The 19,056-nt window shown below is 36.2% G+C and overlaps 1 pseudogene; it reads right to left on the reverse strand.

Annotated features, from left to right (window-relative positions):
• Positions 1-17,150: 17,150 nt before the first annotated feature.
• Positions 17,151-18,631, reverse strand: LOC124637191 (annotated as a pseudogene).
• Between the last annotated feature and the right edge of the window lie 425 nt (positions 18,632-19,056).

Raw genomic sequence — 19,056 nt, forward strand, 5'->3', positions numbered from 1 at the left:
ACCACTTCTATGATGCCCTGCAAAAAATAGAACAAAACTAGGCAACAATGTAGGTAATTAATTAATACACCGGAGCAATAAGTTAGCGCTTAAAGGCAACTAAAGCACGCCACTTCTAAGAAGCACAGAGTAATGGCATTAAGCGCAGGTGTGCCACTGCATTACAACAGTTTTCTAGTTACCCACCAACAACTGAGTCATACTGAAAATATAGCTTTAACCATTTCAGCAGTTTAGAACTAATTACATTATTATTTAACACTCGTTAGACCAAGGCCTCAGATACTCCTTACACAGTCACTTTGAATTTGCGTGTTAAATTAAGCCAATAAGTAATCTCTAATTAATAAATAATTTTAAATTAAATAAACGTTATTAATTTCAAAGACTTGTTGCAGTTCCCAAGCATTTTATCTCTAAGGATTGAATAATATCGTGGCTAAAATCTGGATTAAAAGAAGTTTCATTAATACGGACCACTCATTTCATCTGACTTGACTTATAATATTGATCAATACTCATTCCTTATCTGCAATATATGAGATGATTATTCACGAATAGGACAACAAATCGCCCAATGAAGATTGCTTTAATATAATATTGTGGAAATGCAATTGATTTTCAAATGAACCTCGTTGCATCATTAGCGAATGTTTTGTTTCAAACTGTTGAGTGAGGCGTCAACACATTGTCATGTTAAGTCATCACTCGATATATTCGACATCATTTTTAGCTGATTGAAACACCATTAAATAATGATGTGTTCAATTTATCATAGTTCCGCGAATGTTTGGTAACCGACGGGAAATAATGAGTATGCGAGTTATGATCGTTTCGCAATTAACATCTGCTGTACTATATTATTATATGTTTGAACCTCTGACTAAATTAAACATAATGTCATCATCATCCTCCGAGCCTTTTTCCCAACTATGTTGGGGTCGGCTTCCAGTCTAACCGGATTCAGCTGAGTACCAGTGCTTTACAAGAAGCGACTGCCTATCTGACCTCCTCAACCCAGTTACCCGGGCAACCCGATATCCCTTGGTTAGACTGGTGTCAGACTTACTGGCTTCTGACTACCCGTAACGACTGCCAAGGATGTTCAATGACAGCCGGGACCTACAGTTTAACGTGCCATCCGAAACACAGTCATTGGTGTCTAAGATATACTTAGAAAGTACATACAAACTTAGAAAAGTTGCATTGGTACTTGCCTGACCTGGGAACGAACCTGCGCCCTCATACTTGAGGTTGACCCTTTACCCACTAGGCCACCACGACGTTCCCGACGTTTCGTGTTTAGACGTTCACGAATGTCTAAACACTCTATAGACAGTAATTTATCTACATTTTAATAAAGCTAAAATAGATTTTTATTTTACAGCACAGACAAAATTAAAGCAAATCGATTTAATAAAACTAAATTAGAAATAGACTCGAATTAAAAATATACGATTGATGAAAATTTTAATAAAATTCGAATAATTTTGTTAACATTTATTCATGAGACACGGTTCCAATATAATTGGCTTCGAATCCGATTCGATATTTAGGCATTATTGGTTTTTCATAAAGAAGGTTCTATCCGATACTTATCAGTTAAAGCATTTATTTGGGAGTTAATGTAATGTTCTGTATTTAGAACTTACTGATGAGTTTGCCTTCAAAGGAGTTAGAAAGAGAGAGAGTGCCATTTCAATGGATCTCCTTTAGTTAAGAGGCTACTTAATTATAAAGTGCTGAGTACGTGCCTCCAGGCGATTAATTTGAACCGTGTTTAAATTCCATACGTTACTGATTTGTACCCTTTTCGGCTTCGGGCTGTATGTGTTTACAACGTACGCTTACTCAATCTTTAAATGAAGTAAACAGCTTCCGCATAATATAAGATGTCTCGATTTACTCCAAAGTAAAGTTATAAATAGATACAATTAAAAGTCCTGACATTTTGGCTAGTTTCAAGTTTTAATTTCTTATTTGCATAATTATATTCGTCGCTGTTTATCTTCAACTTAATTCCTAAGAGACACGCCAGAGATCTATAACTCTGAACTAGTTTAATTTCGTCAGTAAATTCAAAAAGTTTGTCTCCAAATATGAATAATAAAATCCAAATTATGAAGTGAAGAGAAACACGAGCTATTTCGCAATGAACTAAAACACTAACTTTAATGGAAACTTATTAAAAAACGTCTGTCACAAAGTTCAAAACACTCCTTATTCATTACGTCTTGGGACAACAAAACGGCTTTAAGGCAGCATTTCACAGCTAGCACATTTAGTTGGAACTCTTTTATACGTAAAGTCAAAAAGTCAGAGGAGAGGGCGATGGGATGTTTATTTTATATCTCAATTAATTAGCGTGGCTCGTAGCGAGTTTAATCCTGTATTCATGACGCAGACTTAATAAGTGAGTTGATTCAAATTGCAGAACTGCTAACTCAACAGGCGACTGCGCCGGCCGGTGTGCGTTAGCGCGGCGGGGTTGCTTGCACATAGGAACTTTTTGTCACACTATTTTAGCATTTTATTGCTCTAATTTTTGTTAGGTCTCTTCTTTTTAGGAAGAAAATCTGATGAAGTTACTTGTAAAGTCCATGATATGTTTCGTAATTCTAACTTAAGTTTGATGTACTACTACGCACATATACTTTGCAATATTTATTATTGCGTAATCAACTGAAAACGTTACGAAGGTTTCAACTAGCAGAATAAGCAAGTCAATTAAAGAGACATCATCAGCAGTGGTGTTGCGACTCCGACGCACACAAAGGCTGCTGAAGGTAGAACAAACTGCACAGCAACATTCTGGAGTTTTTGCCCAACAAAGCCTCACAGAACGGACTTAATTTCCGAATTTGCGACATATTTGTATGTATGACAGTGTTTGTATTCTGTGCACGACGTATTTTGGTTTTGTGAATTCAATCCGTGTGAGGTGCAAATGACTGTTTTGTATGAAATTCAAGTCGGAACAGAAATACAGAAAATCTGGTTTTTCTAGCTGAAATTGTCAACATTTTGTTTGGATGCGTTCGTTACAATAAATTGTATACATACTGCACAGAATTAAAGATGAAAAAGAATGAAACATACCACTCCAAACTTATTTTATCAGAAATAACCCATCTAAAAGTCTTTATTTTTTTCTTATAGACCGACCTTAAAAGCACACCAAAAAAAGTTAAAGCAGCCTAAACAAAATTGTCTGTAACCTAATACAGGCAACTCGTTGTAAATCGCGGCGGTGCGTGACGTCACGGGATTGGGCGCACCTTCCGTTAAATTTGCTCCGACAATAAGGCCCCCGGGAATGGCCCTGCGAACTCCCTATGATATTATCCCGGAGTGACCACGGGACCCTCAATCTAACAAAACATTGGTATAAGATTTGAGAGGACAGAGATTTTGAAAGCGATTTTCGAACTCCTAACTATTGCACCTACATATCCCACCAATTCAAAGAATAGGGATTCGGAATAAAATAGGTATTTTCAGTTATAAGAAAGTAAAATTCTCAAGAAAAGGGGAAATTACATTAAAACTATACACACAAGCGAAAATCTCTACTCTATAATAAAGATATGTAAAAACTAGTGATAATAGAATGCTACATTAACGCTCAAAGTGACCGCAACAATGAAACAGAACCGGCATCAGTATTAATTTGTGTAACAATAACGTAATAGCTATTACTAACGCAGTGATTATGTAGATATCACGGCCGGACACAGCTACTAGTCACAGCACTAATTTATAGTATCGACAAGCCAAATTGTCGTGTTTATAGTGATGCGCTTTATTCCGCGATCTATGTCTTCCGACTCACGATGTATGGATATAACAATTAGAATATAGAGAGATATATTGATATACATACATATTCCTAGATGTGTGTCCGGCTTCTGTGGAACAGTACCTGTAAATATAAATGTTAGGTTCAGAGATAATTTAAAAAATATTCAGTAATATTAAATTAAGACTATAAATCGTTAAGCCTACCTTATTGGTAGAATATAGCAAAAAAAAAGAAAAGCAAAAAAATGCTAGTTAAATAAATCAGACAAAATAATTATAACAGTAATTTTGATTTAATGACGACTATCTTTTAAATCAGTTAAACGAGATACTCGAATGCCACATACTTTTGAAGCATTTAGCAAATGAATGAAAACATTCGGAGTGGCGAATGAAAACTTTTTGAATTGAGTCGTCAAATAACCCGTATTGCAGGTGTCGTGCGCAAAAAGTAAATTCCGGACGGTACGCGGTCCGGACGGTGCGCGGTCCGGACGGTGCGCGGTCCGGACAAACGAATTGTTTTCGTTTTGCAACCGCGCCGAAAGGAGGATGTTTTTTGGATTGTTCAACAAATTCATGGCGGGAATTCGAAATTTCAGTTGATTTTGTGGCGAATAGACTGTCGTGAGAGGTGGTGAATATTGGCTCATTAGTTATACTGATTGTAAAATTAGAATCATGTTATCAGCGTCTATGACGATGGATGATGATGATGTCTAGCTATAAAATTTTACTTAAGGTTCTGATTAAAATTTGATTCGACGACTAGGTAATAAGTACATACGTTGGTTGAGTCAAAACATTTCGTATTTTGCAGTTATTTGAGCCACATAGTAGAAAGCATCGAAGCTGAAGTTTTTCCACGTAAGCCCATATTTTAGGCCCGTTCAAGATATTAGCTTAAGCGTTTGTTACTTGGGCCACGAACCAGTTTTCTGATTAGCATCAGCCGCTGCCCTTTGGCTTACCTTTTGACGTTCGATCATATTGACCGTTTGCGTACCTTTTTCCACGTCTATTGCAAATATACATATCACTTATATTGAATTTTTTATTAAGTTTACGATAGATCAAAATTTTTGTATCGTGTTTACGTAGGGAGGGAAAATTTATGGGGCTTAATATTTTAGCTTGATATTTGAAACATTTTAAGTATGAAAGGTTCATTGAGTGTATTCATTTCAGTGTGTGTTCATTTGTTCGGACAAATCTGTAGTATCTATCTCGTGGATCTTACTAAAGTATTCTCCTCTAAAAATATATTAAAACCAAAGAAATCTTTTAATAAACGGGACGCACATGTTCAAGGTAAAAACATTTAAATTGCTACTGTACACGTGTTCACACTTGAAACTTGCCTCATATCATAAAACAGCGGACACCTCACAAGAACAACTTAAACATAGCGAGCAAAATTACTAAAAAGTTAAAAGTGCAAGCCAAAAAACTGCACAATTTCACAAAAAACCTTCCTTAGTGGGGCTGCATCAAAAATGCGGTCAGAGCTCTCGCCGGTCACACGGACTATGCAAATGTGCACGCGACACAAAGGGGCGACTTCTTTCGCCTTATGCATAACAATTTTGGCTAATTCCCTTCACCGGCTCTTAATCGCAACCGGACACATATTTTCGCCTTTTTAGTTTTTTTATTCATGATCGAATAACATCTAAGACCCATTTTCAAAAACAAGATAAACTTCAACCAGCTATTTCATTATTGACATCTTCGAAAGATTGATTCCCAAAGCAAGGTAGACAACAAGTATGTCTAACGAAAATTCCCGCTTCAAAAAAAAAGTCAATCGCTGTTCAACAGACCGATTACGTAAATGACTGTGTGAAATTGAGCCATACAATTCTACAAAACTTTATTAACACGTCGCTAGAACAGTAGCTAAATCTAAGGAGCATTATTAGGGTTGTTCAGGCGTACATATTGGAGCAGGTACATGAAACCTTAAGGAACTACCGAGAAACATCTTGTTCAATGCCAATACTAATACATAACTAATGAGTTTAAGCGCTGGAGGAACCATTTCATTAGCTACCCTAATAAAGCTGGCTGTGAGATTATCTTCTATTTATTGTGTACTAGTGGGAGTTTAACTACCATTATACCTTAGCTACCTATTTCAGGATTCTCCCAATTTATTTATAAGGAAGCTCGAATTGTTCTCGTAAAACAATTAGGCATTGTATACGTTAACACCGGTCTGAACGGGCAATGACATTATATTCAGACGGGCATTATTTTTAGCTTATCATAGGTAAGAGCTCTCTATCATTTTCCATAGAACAACAAACAACCCGTCCGTGTTTACATTTCCACGCGATTCAAAAAGGATTCATCTCGGAGGGTATTTTTATCCGTCCCTACATCAAGCAGCACCTGGGATAATTATGATCCATTCTCGACAGAAGTTTGCGCGCAGCTGTACAATTTCATCAGGCCTTGCAATTAGAGTGAAGTCCCGTACGAAATCAGGGTTGGCACCTGCCGCGGATATCTAAAAACAAAATTAAAAGGGCCTCGGGTTGGTCCCGGGCGGGGCGTGCATTATTCATGACATCGACACGCACGCCCGCGTATGAATTGAAACGAGCTCGGCGCGACGTTCGCCTTTTATAGCCCCAATGTAAATACGCTCCTCCGCCGATCCGTTTGCGATGGATTTCATTTTTCAATGATGAAATTTAAAATGACATTATTTTTCATATGCGCCGAGGATGTAATGTGCTTCTCGCGAATAGACGCTTCCATTTACATTCTTTTAAATATTCTAATTTATCACTGTTTGGTAACAAATGGTAGAGAAATAAAGTATTTGCTTTAGTTTTAAAAGCAAACAAATGATAATAAAATGCAACGCTTTCCGTTCTAAAAAAGGGATAAAAACACGGCCTAAATATTTGAACGTTAAAAAAGACATGGTTGAATTTACAGTTTAGTTAGTTGTAACTTCTCTGCACTCGAAAAAGTCCTCTGTGAAATGTTGGCGTCATTTTTTTTAACTTTTTATTTTTATTCGCGGACTAAACAAATGCGAAGTGGGAAAGTACCGCGGAGCCGCGTCAAGGGTTACTGGAACTATGAACCTATGTGTATTGTAGGAGTAAGTATGTAGTAATATTTCTCGTTTAAATCCTTACATATGATTTTGGTTTGAAGGCATGAATTTCCTGACAGATTTGTTTTTTTTTTTTTGCATTTTTACGTAATATCAAGCCAGAGCCTTAATAGAACTTAATTATTAGCTGCAGTCGGGTGCAAGCATGGGGCAAGCAAACTTAGTCATACCTAAGTAACCGCAGTAACTGTAAAAATTGAAATTCTGAAACTTTCCCCATTACATTAAAATAGTGTTACAGTAAAATGTATGAGCTTCGCAAATACTTCCCTACTCAATGTTAATGCAGACATAAATAAAGTGAATGTCATTTCGGAATTTCTGAATAAGTTCCGTCAGAAAAATAGTTGCCTTCAAGAAATGCATATTTTAGTTGTTCTTCAACACAAACAATGTTTCATGTTTCTCCGCTTATATAGGAATTATGCAAGATATTCTACCGCTGCGTATCTATTCTGCTAGGCGAGGTACGTACAGAACAACTAACTGAATATTTTAAATACAACTGTTATTTATTTCAACAAGAGGACCCACAATCGTTCCATGAACGAAAAGTTCACAAAAAGTTATAAATATTCCATGTTAACGAATATCATTTCCATAAGCGACCCAAAAATAAAGCTAATCCCTCTCAACAAATTAAAAATTAATATTCCATACGGTCCGTGAAAAGTTAAAAAAAAATGTTTCATAAAATTATCACCTATGTATTTAACGCGTCAACAAAAAGCTTTCCCGCCGCGGCCATGTTAAAAAATTCAATTAAAAACCTCATTTGTATTTTTCATCAAGTTAAAAACTCTAGTCGTGTCTGTTCGAGGCCGAAATATTAACGTATGGGTCGAGATACCCAACAAACGCGATTTTATCATAATTAATTCAATTATACAATATCATTGTAACTCAGACTAAAAATACCTTTTTCAATCAATATCCATTGCGTATGTAAAAAGTTTCCTGGTGTCAGGTCTCCGCAAAGAAGCAAATGTAAAAAATATACCACAAATCATTTGTTCATTTATAACAACTGCCTATACCTACCCATAAGAACTACTAGATAATTATACTTTAATTCCAGCAATAACACCAATTATCAACTACTTAAATATCACCAAAAATAAGTACTCGTTAAAAACTAACAGCCTCAGCTCACAACTTGGACCAAAACACAACGAAGCAAAACTCTACTCTTTGACTTGGAAACAAATAGTTAATTACCTAGAGAGCTCGTTAGGCATGGATTGTGCCGAAGTTGGCTCCTAGTTTTTACACTGCACCGCGCCCAAGTTCGCAGGGTTTAAGCTGGGGAAGAACTCAAGACTTACCGACGTTTTTTAGAACAAGCCTGAATAGAATGCTTGAGGAATGAAGGTGACTGTAATGGGTTTTGTTTCATTTGTTCCCTTAATAGGAATGTGAAAGGATTTTTAGTTAGTTCTGTTTTAATAAGTGATTTTCTGTCGGAAGTTTTATTCGGAAGAGTATTGTTAAGTAAGTTATACGTTTTATGATAGGTGGTCGAAATTGATTTAGATGATGCAAAGTTTTTTTTTTTCTATTTATTTAAAACTGATACCTGATAAACGTTAGCATGGTAAACTTCTAGTCTGTGTATGGCAGTCAGTATTCATATAGTAGACCAGTGAAACAAGTTCAAAAGGAGTAATTATTATTTTATACAAAAGTCAAGATATATTTCATACAGACAAAGGGGTGAGTGTGTGTAGTATTGTATAAGAAGGTCAAGGAAACGGTTTGAAGTAAAGAGCTATATGTAAATAGCATCGTCATATGTTCTAGATAGTGCTCGACATTAAGATTCCTAGGCTTCCATATTTCTGAATGTATCACACAAGCAACAGACACTGAATAGAAATGTGTGTCGTGTTTCTGCGTGCTTTAGTCTCCTTTGAAAATATGATACTTTTTAATTTGACCAAGCCAACCTGCCAAGCCTTCTCCTTAAATATCATTTAAAATCTTAAAAATATAATGACATTAAATGTAAAAATTGTACCGGTTAACCTGAAGGACAACTTCAATAGTTAGGAAAAGAGATGGTTATTATGAAAAGTAAAACTGAAAAATAAACATTTTTTTATTATCCACCATTAAATGTTGAAAAATGTAACGTACTTAATTATACACTGCTAGAACAAAATGAACAACACCAGCACACAATACCTTTGAACAAAAAGAATGTGAACGTATGTGTGTTGAACTGTATTTTAAATCGCGTTAGAGAAACAAAGGGACGCGCGGCGAACATATGTCATAGTACTTTTATTACATAGCATATGGCTTGAATGTGGCCCATATTGGTATATTTATCTTTTCTCCTATGTTATACTGTGATATTATAAGCCTTGTCGAACGAATTTCTTAGAAAAATGTGCCTTTTGGTTTTAGGCAGATTGTGCATAAATTGTACTTTGTATCTAAGCAGATTATAGTTAAACTTCATGTTTTTTTTTTTGCTCAAAGGATTATCGGATTAAGAAGAGAAAAATAGAACTAAAATATTTTGTTAGACATCTTATCACATATCCATTAAAACATTTTTATAATTCAGTACATAACTGGAACCAAAAAAATCCAAAACATGATTCGCAGAAACTTTAGAAATCAGCACAATTTGATGTGAAAGCATCCAGAAAAAGCGTGTATTTCTGTATAATCTGCGTAGGTAGGCTAATATATGCCGAGTGAGACTGTCTATATATTATTCATAGCGACGCACGCTCGCGACTACAGGCGATTCGACTTTATTGCCCAAATGTGTTTATACGCCGTGTCTACCAAACTCTTTTATAGTCTGTTTATGGGATTCTGGATTTGAATCTGGATATTTTTAAATCTAGTCCTCATCGGTATAGTGTTAGACGCTTGTATTTTTGTGTGCTCTTACTTCCTTTGATTTTTAAGTAATGAGTAGCATCCGGCCTGCAGTTTTGGCGGTGTCCCGTGAAAATTACTTCGTGTACCCAGGCAAAAAGTAGCCTCTTATAGCCTTTCTCAACAAATAGGACACTGAAAAAACTATTAATATCCGTCAAGTGTTTTCTGAGATTTTCGTGCGTTTAAATAGACTTTTCAGCTTTATTATGTTAGCATAGAAACTACCTTAGGTAGGTACTAAAAGTGCTGGTGTTAAATACTTGGTAAAATTGATGGGAAATTGAGTAAGGACTTGTCAATGTTGTTTGTGTGTTGTACATTATGATGTGATCGGTTTAGCGATTGAATTTGTGGCGCTAAACAAATTATGTTTGATTAACAATTCATGTGAACGTATTTGTGATTAGTCAACATAATATGCGGGAACAATATTAAATACTAAAAGTATGGATAAACTAGGATGAAATTTAGTATAAAGTAGTACAGAGTTTCTGCGCTCGAAAAGTAACTATTTCTGAATGCCTCACCCACTCGTTTTAGTCGTTTAAGTATAACTTTAATAATTATTTAGCTTCCTATTTATACAGTAGAATAATGTACCAGCATTAAGCTTAAATCATATTTCATGAACTCCTACATAAAATAATAGACTTTCAAGGATTTCAGGTATACTAAATTACTTACCTACTACTATAACTTAAATTGACTCTAAGGGTCAACACTTTTATAAGCAGAAATATAACTTCTCAAAAACATAATTTCAACGTCTAAGCCTAAGAAAATAAAATAATAATTACATCGCCTTTGATACAAACGAAAAAAGGTTACGTAAATCTTGTTTGAAAAATAATGTAGGTATAATATAACATTTGTGTTCGATAAAAAAAAAGATAAATGGCAATAGAATCTGGACGTCGACGACAGATGGAAGTCGAAACAATCAATACCCTTCAAAAGCTTTCACAAGAACAAATAGTGTGCGATGAAAAACAGTGATTGCCCACTTAAAATTCATCAGCCAGGTTCGATGCTAGAAACATTCTCTGGGGCAAATAATAACAAAAAGGCTTGGCCTGGATTTTAATGCAAGGGATGTGCAGAAATAAATTCACGAAGATTTTTCAGTGGACGCGGCGGGACTGCGTAATTTGTATGCTGCGTAACATCGGGGTTCCGTATGCTTTGTTCGCAATTTTTGGGGGAGTATTATGATGACCTTGAAGGTTGGGGTAGGTTGGCTATTTTTTGTGCTCGGATTAGAGTTCAGTGTGAATGAAATGTGTTTGAGAGTATTGCAAATGTTTTGTTGATTTGAGCACTTTTACACAGCAGGAAAAATTTTCTTAAAAATTTTAAGGGCAATTAATTTTAAATTAAATTAATAACAATTTTCGCAATTAATCGCAATCACATATTGCCAACCACATTGAAGGTTCAATACATCTGAAGGCATATCAATTTAGGCTAGACTGGCTTAATTACAGTCAACTGGTCCCAATTACATAATATTAAAGCATCATCACAATTTCTACAATAATGATTACTGTATCTATTCACAACTATATATATATCATATATAGTATCTATAATATCATATACTTATCATAACTTACTTTAATAAAATATAAGTTATAGCTGTAATAGCTGTAGACACTTCTATTGTATAGGTTAATACTGTAATGATAGCGTGTATGTTTCAATAATAAATAAATAAAATACGGAACCACACCACTACAAACCCTTTCAATGCTACCATAACTACAGAGCGTCCGTCACTGGCGGCTTGGACGTCAAATCCTGCTATAAATATACAGCGAGCTCATTTATTGCGCTGCACTCATGTTACACTGCTTTTATAAGTAGCATTAACGGTCACTACCTACTAAAAATATTGTCAGTTTTACTATGTATGTACCTGTGTAAAATATTCACTATTCCATTTTGTAGATTAAAAGTTGTGTTGAAAACCTTGTCATAGTAAAGTGATTGGAATTTGTTCAGATTATCGTATTACTAGAGTACCTCAAATTGATTAACCTGAATAGCTTTAGAAATCTATAAATTGTAGAGGCTTTAATTGTGTTCTACTACAAAGTACCGACTAGCAGCTATCTGTCCAATAACAGCGATATAAATCCCAACTACTTCACTTAAATTGTCCGTTAAAATCAAGCTGGAACAACAATTGTTCACACTACTACAATAAAAGTTAAATAAAGGCCTGGCCGGGCCACTTGCGCCCGGAAATCCATTCGTTGGGCCCGCAGGCTCTAATTTCCTGTTCACGCCTGGGCCGCATAGAAAACGTGATTCTTTGCGAGCTACACTACAGACGTACGAGTTAATGGTGTTGGGAATATGCACTTTTATGAACTCACCAAACGTTTGTGAAGGAAATTCACTTGGTTTGAGGTTGAAGGTGTTTTTCGTTTTGATTTTTACGTTTAGTTACAAAGTTATCTTGCCTGGATTAATAAATCAAAGTGATAATGACATTTCTCTTTAAAAATTCTAAAATAACATTCATTATCTCAATGGATCTTGACTCTGTTGACTTTGATCAGCTGCAAAATAATAATGACTACGCAAAGAAAAATGTTCAAGTCATCGTGATAAGAGGGTTTAAAAGGACTACGAAGTGCTACGCCGTAGCCTTACTAACTGCTACGGCGTAGTCAGATCAAACATCAAAATTCACCGTGGAAAAGTATAATTGAAATTTTATAAAATGCAAATAATAATATAGCTCTGTCCCATATAATCTTTAAGCCGATAGAGCCATGAGACACCCCCTAACTAATTTACATACAAAATCTCTTCGGTGTCTTATCAACAAAGGAGATATAGAAAAATGTATATTTAACAAAGTAACAAAAAGCTCCCGTAGGCTTTTCACGAACCGGAAATTAGTATCTTCAGGCTTTCTCATGAAAAGCCCGGAGCGGTTCCGGAAGTGAGGAATTTCCCGCGGCCCGAGGAGTGGCCAATGGTAATGGTGCCGAATTAAACGCTGCCATATTAGACTGCTCTATTACCTGCTCCTGATATTTATAGTAATTAATAATCATAATTAAATAGTTACTCTCCTGATCAATTCAGGTCCCGAGATCATTAACAAAAAATGTGTGGTTCTTTCTTATATAATAACAACAGCATGATGACTTTTGAAAGGAAAAAAAAAAACAATGAGAAAATGACTGTTTGTTATATCATTTACCCCTCAGCCAAATCCTGTGGATAACAACGCCTAAAGTCAAGAGGACTTTAACATAACATTACGCTATAGTTTTCAAACAAAAACAATCAGCATAACAAACGTACAAAAACCACGTCCTTGTCTTTTCATCCGCATAAAAAAGAAAATCTTTCTCGAGTCAGCCGTCTAAGAGTATCCGCACACTACAAACTTTTAGTCGGCCGATAGTTTCTTTGGGCTCATAAATCAGTATAAAGACGCACATTACAAAGATTTGGTATTTAACCGGCATCAGACCGACTAAAATCTTTGTTAGTATTCACGGTTTTCTTTAAAAAATAGATTCCTTTTTTTGGGAAAACTGTCAGGCGACTAAAAGTTTGCAATGTGTAGGTAGTCTAAGTAAAGCCTCGGAAGTGAGACAAAGCCTAGTTCTTAAGGAATGGTTGACAATGCCTGTCCCGGGTCAAGTCAGTAATGAATTAATACAAAACGGAATAATTTCCGCAAGACTGCTGAATTAAGCACAGCGTAGTAAACGCTTGTAAGGAAACTTATGATGAATGTTTGTGCTAATATGGATATGGTATTTAAGTTATTCAGGTACTTAAACAAATACCTGCATTCAACTAGCATACAAGATATTAGGTAAAAAATAGTCCAGCTACATGTGTTTAGCCTAATATATAAAAGCGGAGTACATTTATTTATTTACTCTTTCTCCTTTTTGTTGGCTGGTGTAACTAGCTGTCATGGGTATCGAACCCATAGGGTACCAATCTCAGTTTAGAAAGAAGTTTTGGAAATTTCGTGAGGCATATTCTGTGAACTTCATGAAATATTTCTTAGTTCAAAATCAAATTTAGCAGAACACGATACAGAAAAGATTGAATCAAGAGAGGTTCTTTTTATTTATCACTATTTGAGCAATTTCTTATACAAAACTCAAACCTTTTGTTCTTATCGTCAAGAACTAAAACAATACCGCATCCTCTCAACCGCAATAATATTTATACTCCTCCAGCTATAACTATTACGTTAATAATTAACTTAGAAGCTCTAGAAGTACAGTGAGCAGCGCTAATTGCCACTTATTACTTCCTAGTAGCGGTAGATTCAACTATAATAATAGTACAAGTAATAGTTGTGAAGCCTTTTGTTACGTATTGTTTATATTATTATTTTGTTCAACAGTTTCTACCACGTCAAAACTTTGAGCACACATTTTGTTCCTATACGGTATTAAATCAGATCAGACGGATAGAAGCTTGAAAAAACAAATTCTGATTTGATCTGCGTATCTTTTTTTTACATTATCTTCAATATGCATGATGTGCAGGAGAAAAAATTAAACAATGACAAAGACAAACTTAAGGAAATGTGCTAGATCCATATTCCTGAATAATTCTGCAAACTCAAATATTAAATAAGACCTTTTATTAACACACCAGTAAAAAATAAAATGTATTCATCTTAAGCAGTATATCGTAAGAATCTGAACTCCAGTACACTGGAGGGCCATTGATCAACACAAGCCATTTCACCGGCGTTTGCAAGCCAGGCACATACCCGCACGATTTACAGAGCACACCACTACACAACAAGCCCAACTACATAAATCACTCTTATTTTTATCGGTTAATACTCTCACAACTTCTATGAATAGTCGAAAATAGATTTATGTTTGAACTGCATTAGTTTAGAGAGAAAATTAAGAGAGCAATTTCTTGGTCCTTTTGTCCGCACTTCAAAGACATAATTTTTCTAAATGAAATATGTTATTTAATAGTAACTTCTCACAAGTTACTTAAAACTAGTAATTTTTTCACCCGCGTCCTAAGCTTCCTCTCATGCCCGAATAAAATACATATAGTCCATGTCACCGGGGCATAGACTAGCTCCCCAAAAATGAAGAATATTGTAAGACTTTTTCAAATCAGTTCTATAGTTTCGAAGACAATTTAATGCAAACAAATAATCAAATAAAAATCTGTCCTCCAAATATAATTGTTGTTATCTATAATATTACAATCTAGATAACAACAAATCCCAATGCAGGTATTGCAATACTCTAGGCAATAAGTAAGGAAGTAAAGCCAGTTTGAGGCATTAGCGTCGGAACAGTATTCATCAAACGAAGAGAAGGTTTCACTTAGATATTGTGAATTCCTTCAGTTCCAATATTCATCCGACTACAATACGTCTTCGGGAGTTCATCCTGTTTCTTTGTTACAAAAGATTTTTGTTTCAAAATCGGAGCAGAAAGAGGGAATTAATAAATGCTGTGCTATGTACAAGTTTCATAGTATCTATTGTTCAGTTTCTAGAACTTTCTTCATTATGTTTATAGACTATTTACAGACTATGTATCTCTGATGCCATTACGAGTAAACAACTTATGAAACTAAAACTTTAGTAATTTGGTTTTCAGGTAATTGAAACAAATATGAGTATGTTAATAATTGCATTGTTAGTTTATTTTAATTACCTTTTATATATCAAATTACTACACAAAAACTATGGTCTATGTATTGTACATTTAATTGGAAAAAAAACATTACACAATGCATTTATAGATTTGTTAATAAAGCGCAGGACATTTAATTACCTAATTTGATTTTTGTTCAAATTCCATTATAGGAAATAATGTTCCATTGTTATGTACAGAAAATATGCGATTTCATAATTATAATGTTCGAATTGGTGGAAATTATAATGGTGAATGCATACTATTGCATACCTATCAGAATTAAACGTGCCTAATAAAACTTTTAGAATTCTTTACATGCTACCTATCAAATCGTATGTCGACTTATACTTGAGCGCATTTACAGCGGTAAGTCTGTCAATTGTTCGAGTAATATGCGTTCACCAAATATCAGAACAATCTTTATCTTAGTGCTTAAACCTAAAAAAAAGAAATTGACTACTTCACAAAAAGCGCAATTTGAAAATGAAAAACAAAAGTTATATTCGACAATGGCGCGGAACCCAGCGGAACCCAGCGCCGGGCGAACGTCGCGTTACTCGTTTTTATTTATTTCCAATCGCGGAGTAATCTCGCAATCTGCAGCTGCGCTATAATATTGTAAGAGAATACGCCATTAAAATATACTTACGATAATTGGGTAAACCAATCGTGAAACTTGTTGTATGTGGTTTTATAGGTATTGAAAAAATGGTAACGCCTTTTGGTTTGGACTTGGTTTGTGTATTCTGTTTTAATTGGAAGTTTAAAACTGTGCACCATCGGTCTTAAAGATTTCAATTTGATTCAAGATTAAATTTAGTTTTATGATGTTGATGAGTTTGTTAAAGCATTTTTATTGAGCATATTCATATTTTGGTTGGGCGTAATGCGACTGTGAGTTTGTTAACAACGTGGAAAAGATTTTAATGTCAATGTGGAACATACTTTTGATCAACAGTTAAATTAATCAAACGAGTCTATTTTAGTTTAGGCTGTGATCCCCTTGTACATAATTATGTCAAAATGTAAATTAAATGAAATAAAATTACAAAATCCAGCCAGATTTAGTATTAAAGGACTGTTAAAGTAATCCTAAAATATAATATCGTAGTGTCGGAAGTTCCTCAGAATATACTGAAGTTTAGTACGCATACCATCGCCCGACTATCGCCCTGGGAATCTCGTTTAAACGCGAAACACGTGTCGAATTACATTTTAATTAATTTGCATTTTGTTCGCAGAACATTGCAAATTACTAACCCCAGGCACAATCTTCTAGGAAAATATTGAAAGGAAAATTTTTCTTGTTAAACTACTGAGATTGTTTATGTTACAGGTTAGCAGGTAATGGTGATTGATTATTTTATTACTAAGAAGGTTAATTAGAAACAGTTTTTTGGTTAAGTTTAGGACATATTTTTTTCTGTTATTTAAAAGAATGCGTACAGTGTCTAAGCTAGGTCACCTGTCTATTTTTTTTTTCTCTCTTACCATATATTTTTTTACTCTGTCTATTCATGTATTTCATGTAGTACGTAGTTAATTTATTTTTTTTATTTTTTTTTTATTTATTTATTTATTTGAATCAGGCATCTAAGGCCCATAGAAAAATACAATACACGAATATTATAACATTAAAACATACACTAATACATATTTTATTTATGTAACTTAAAAAACTAATGCACACGAAGTGTCGGCGTCGTGTTACGCAGCGAGGTGTCGCGTAGCCATCCTCGGAACCTCCGATAAACGACACCTTTCGGCCAAAACTCTTCCTTCAGGAATGTCTCGATGTGATGAGTTGGAACTCGCACCATGAACGAATTGAAGTTCGTATTGTGGCGCGACTCCAACTTCGCCACCCTCAAGGTCCAGTTTGTCTTGGATCGGACATACTCCACGATCTGCTCCACCGTCGTGGTGTGATGTAGACGGGACACGTACAACTGCGTCGTTGGTACTGCAGGACGCAGCAGGATGTTGGGTCCAGTTTGTGCGGTACCGCACTGATTCCTACAAGGTGGCCTCTTCTTTCTCCTTTCAACCTTTATGAAGCCATCCTTGTCGCACATGTCCTTCTTAGGACCAGTTTGTGGCTGTGAGGTGCCACGGGTTTGTTTACCCCCTTTTGCTTTGGCCCGCTTTGTTTGCGTCACAACGGGCTTGTTGGTGGCTGCTACTGCCGCGTAGGCGCGTTTGGGGGTTAATGTTCCTACGCATGTCTCGGCCGCAGGTGTTGACACAGCAGCGGCGGCGGCGGCGGGGCGGGGTGCGTCGTCAGCAACATCGGCGATCGGTGACGCACTCGAATTCGCCGACTCGAAACTGATGACCGACGCATTTTGCGCCCCGCGACGTGTATTCACATTGATTATATCTAATGACCCACTTATGGAAACAGCGTTGCGCAACAACGCCACTTCACCACGCAGGTCACTGATGGTAACCTGTGAAGCTTCCATCTTCGACTTCATATCCTCCAGGCTTGCCTTCAGACACGTTATGTCTTTCAGCAGCCTGGTGACGTCGACGTGATCGAACGTGACGGGAGGCAGCTTATGCAAGTCCTTCGCCACGAATTCAGGCACGTCGTCAGGATCCGTCCTTTTCAGCAGGGAGATGATGTCCTGCAGGCTCTTGTCGCCACCGTCCCTTCGGCGGGATGGCATCTGCTCGAGTTGTCCGAGCGACTTGTAGAGCAGCAGCTTTGCACTGCAAACCTCGTCCTCTTTGTAGGCTGATCTGCAGATCTGCACGATGCTGACCTCATCCATATAATCGATGGCATGATTAATGAATGCCAACACTTCGTTGGCGATGAGCGGTTTAGAACTCATCGCGACTGAGACGGGCAGCGGCTATTGCCGCGCAAAACGCGAATATAATATTCGTACTGTGCAGCCAAAACGCGACCGTTCTCGAGCGCGCGCGCAATAGTATCCTGCCTCACAACATTAGCTTCCCGTGTATCGATCGAGTCGTTACAGCGTCACACTTACCTGAACACTGAAAACCAGCACCGCTGTTAAAAATGTACCGACAATATAAAATATAACATGCTATATATTTTCACTAATACATATTTCTAGGAACACATTGTTAAACGATGAAAGTTTTAGTTACCAAACATTGTGTAAATGGAAATAATTTCCGTCAAAAATAAAATGTAAAAGATGAAGTTAATGATGAAGTAACAAAAAGATCGAAATGTGTTTTTTTTTTCTTTTTTGGCTTGTTACCCTTTTCAATTTTGTCTTGTTCTGAAGTATTTTCTATCGTGCATCAGACAACATTAGGCATTGTATCGATCGTTACACCGTCATAGCTACCTGCACAGTGAAATTTCGACAAACAGTGTTCCGCAAATTTCTCCGGAGCGCCTCCCGCCGCAGCCGCTTCTAGCATTTGCATCTCATTGGAATGCAACCGCTGCATGTGCCGGTGCAACGCGATGCACCGCGGATGCGGTACTGTTACACGCTACATGCTTTTTGTTGCTTTTCAATTGCCAGTCGAAGGGTTTGAACTATGGAGCCAGTATGTAATACGTGTGTT

This window comes from Helicoverpa zea, chromosome 15 (assembly GCF_022581195.2).
Source record: "Helicoverpa zea isolate HzStark_Cry1AcR chromosome 15, ilHelZeax1.1, whole genome shotgun sequence".
Classification (NCBI taxonomy): domain Eukaryota; kingdom Metazoa; phylum Arthropoda; class Insecta; order Lepidoptera; family Noctuidae; genus Helicoverpa; species Helicoverpa zea.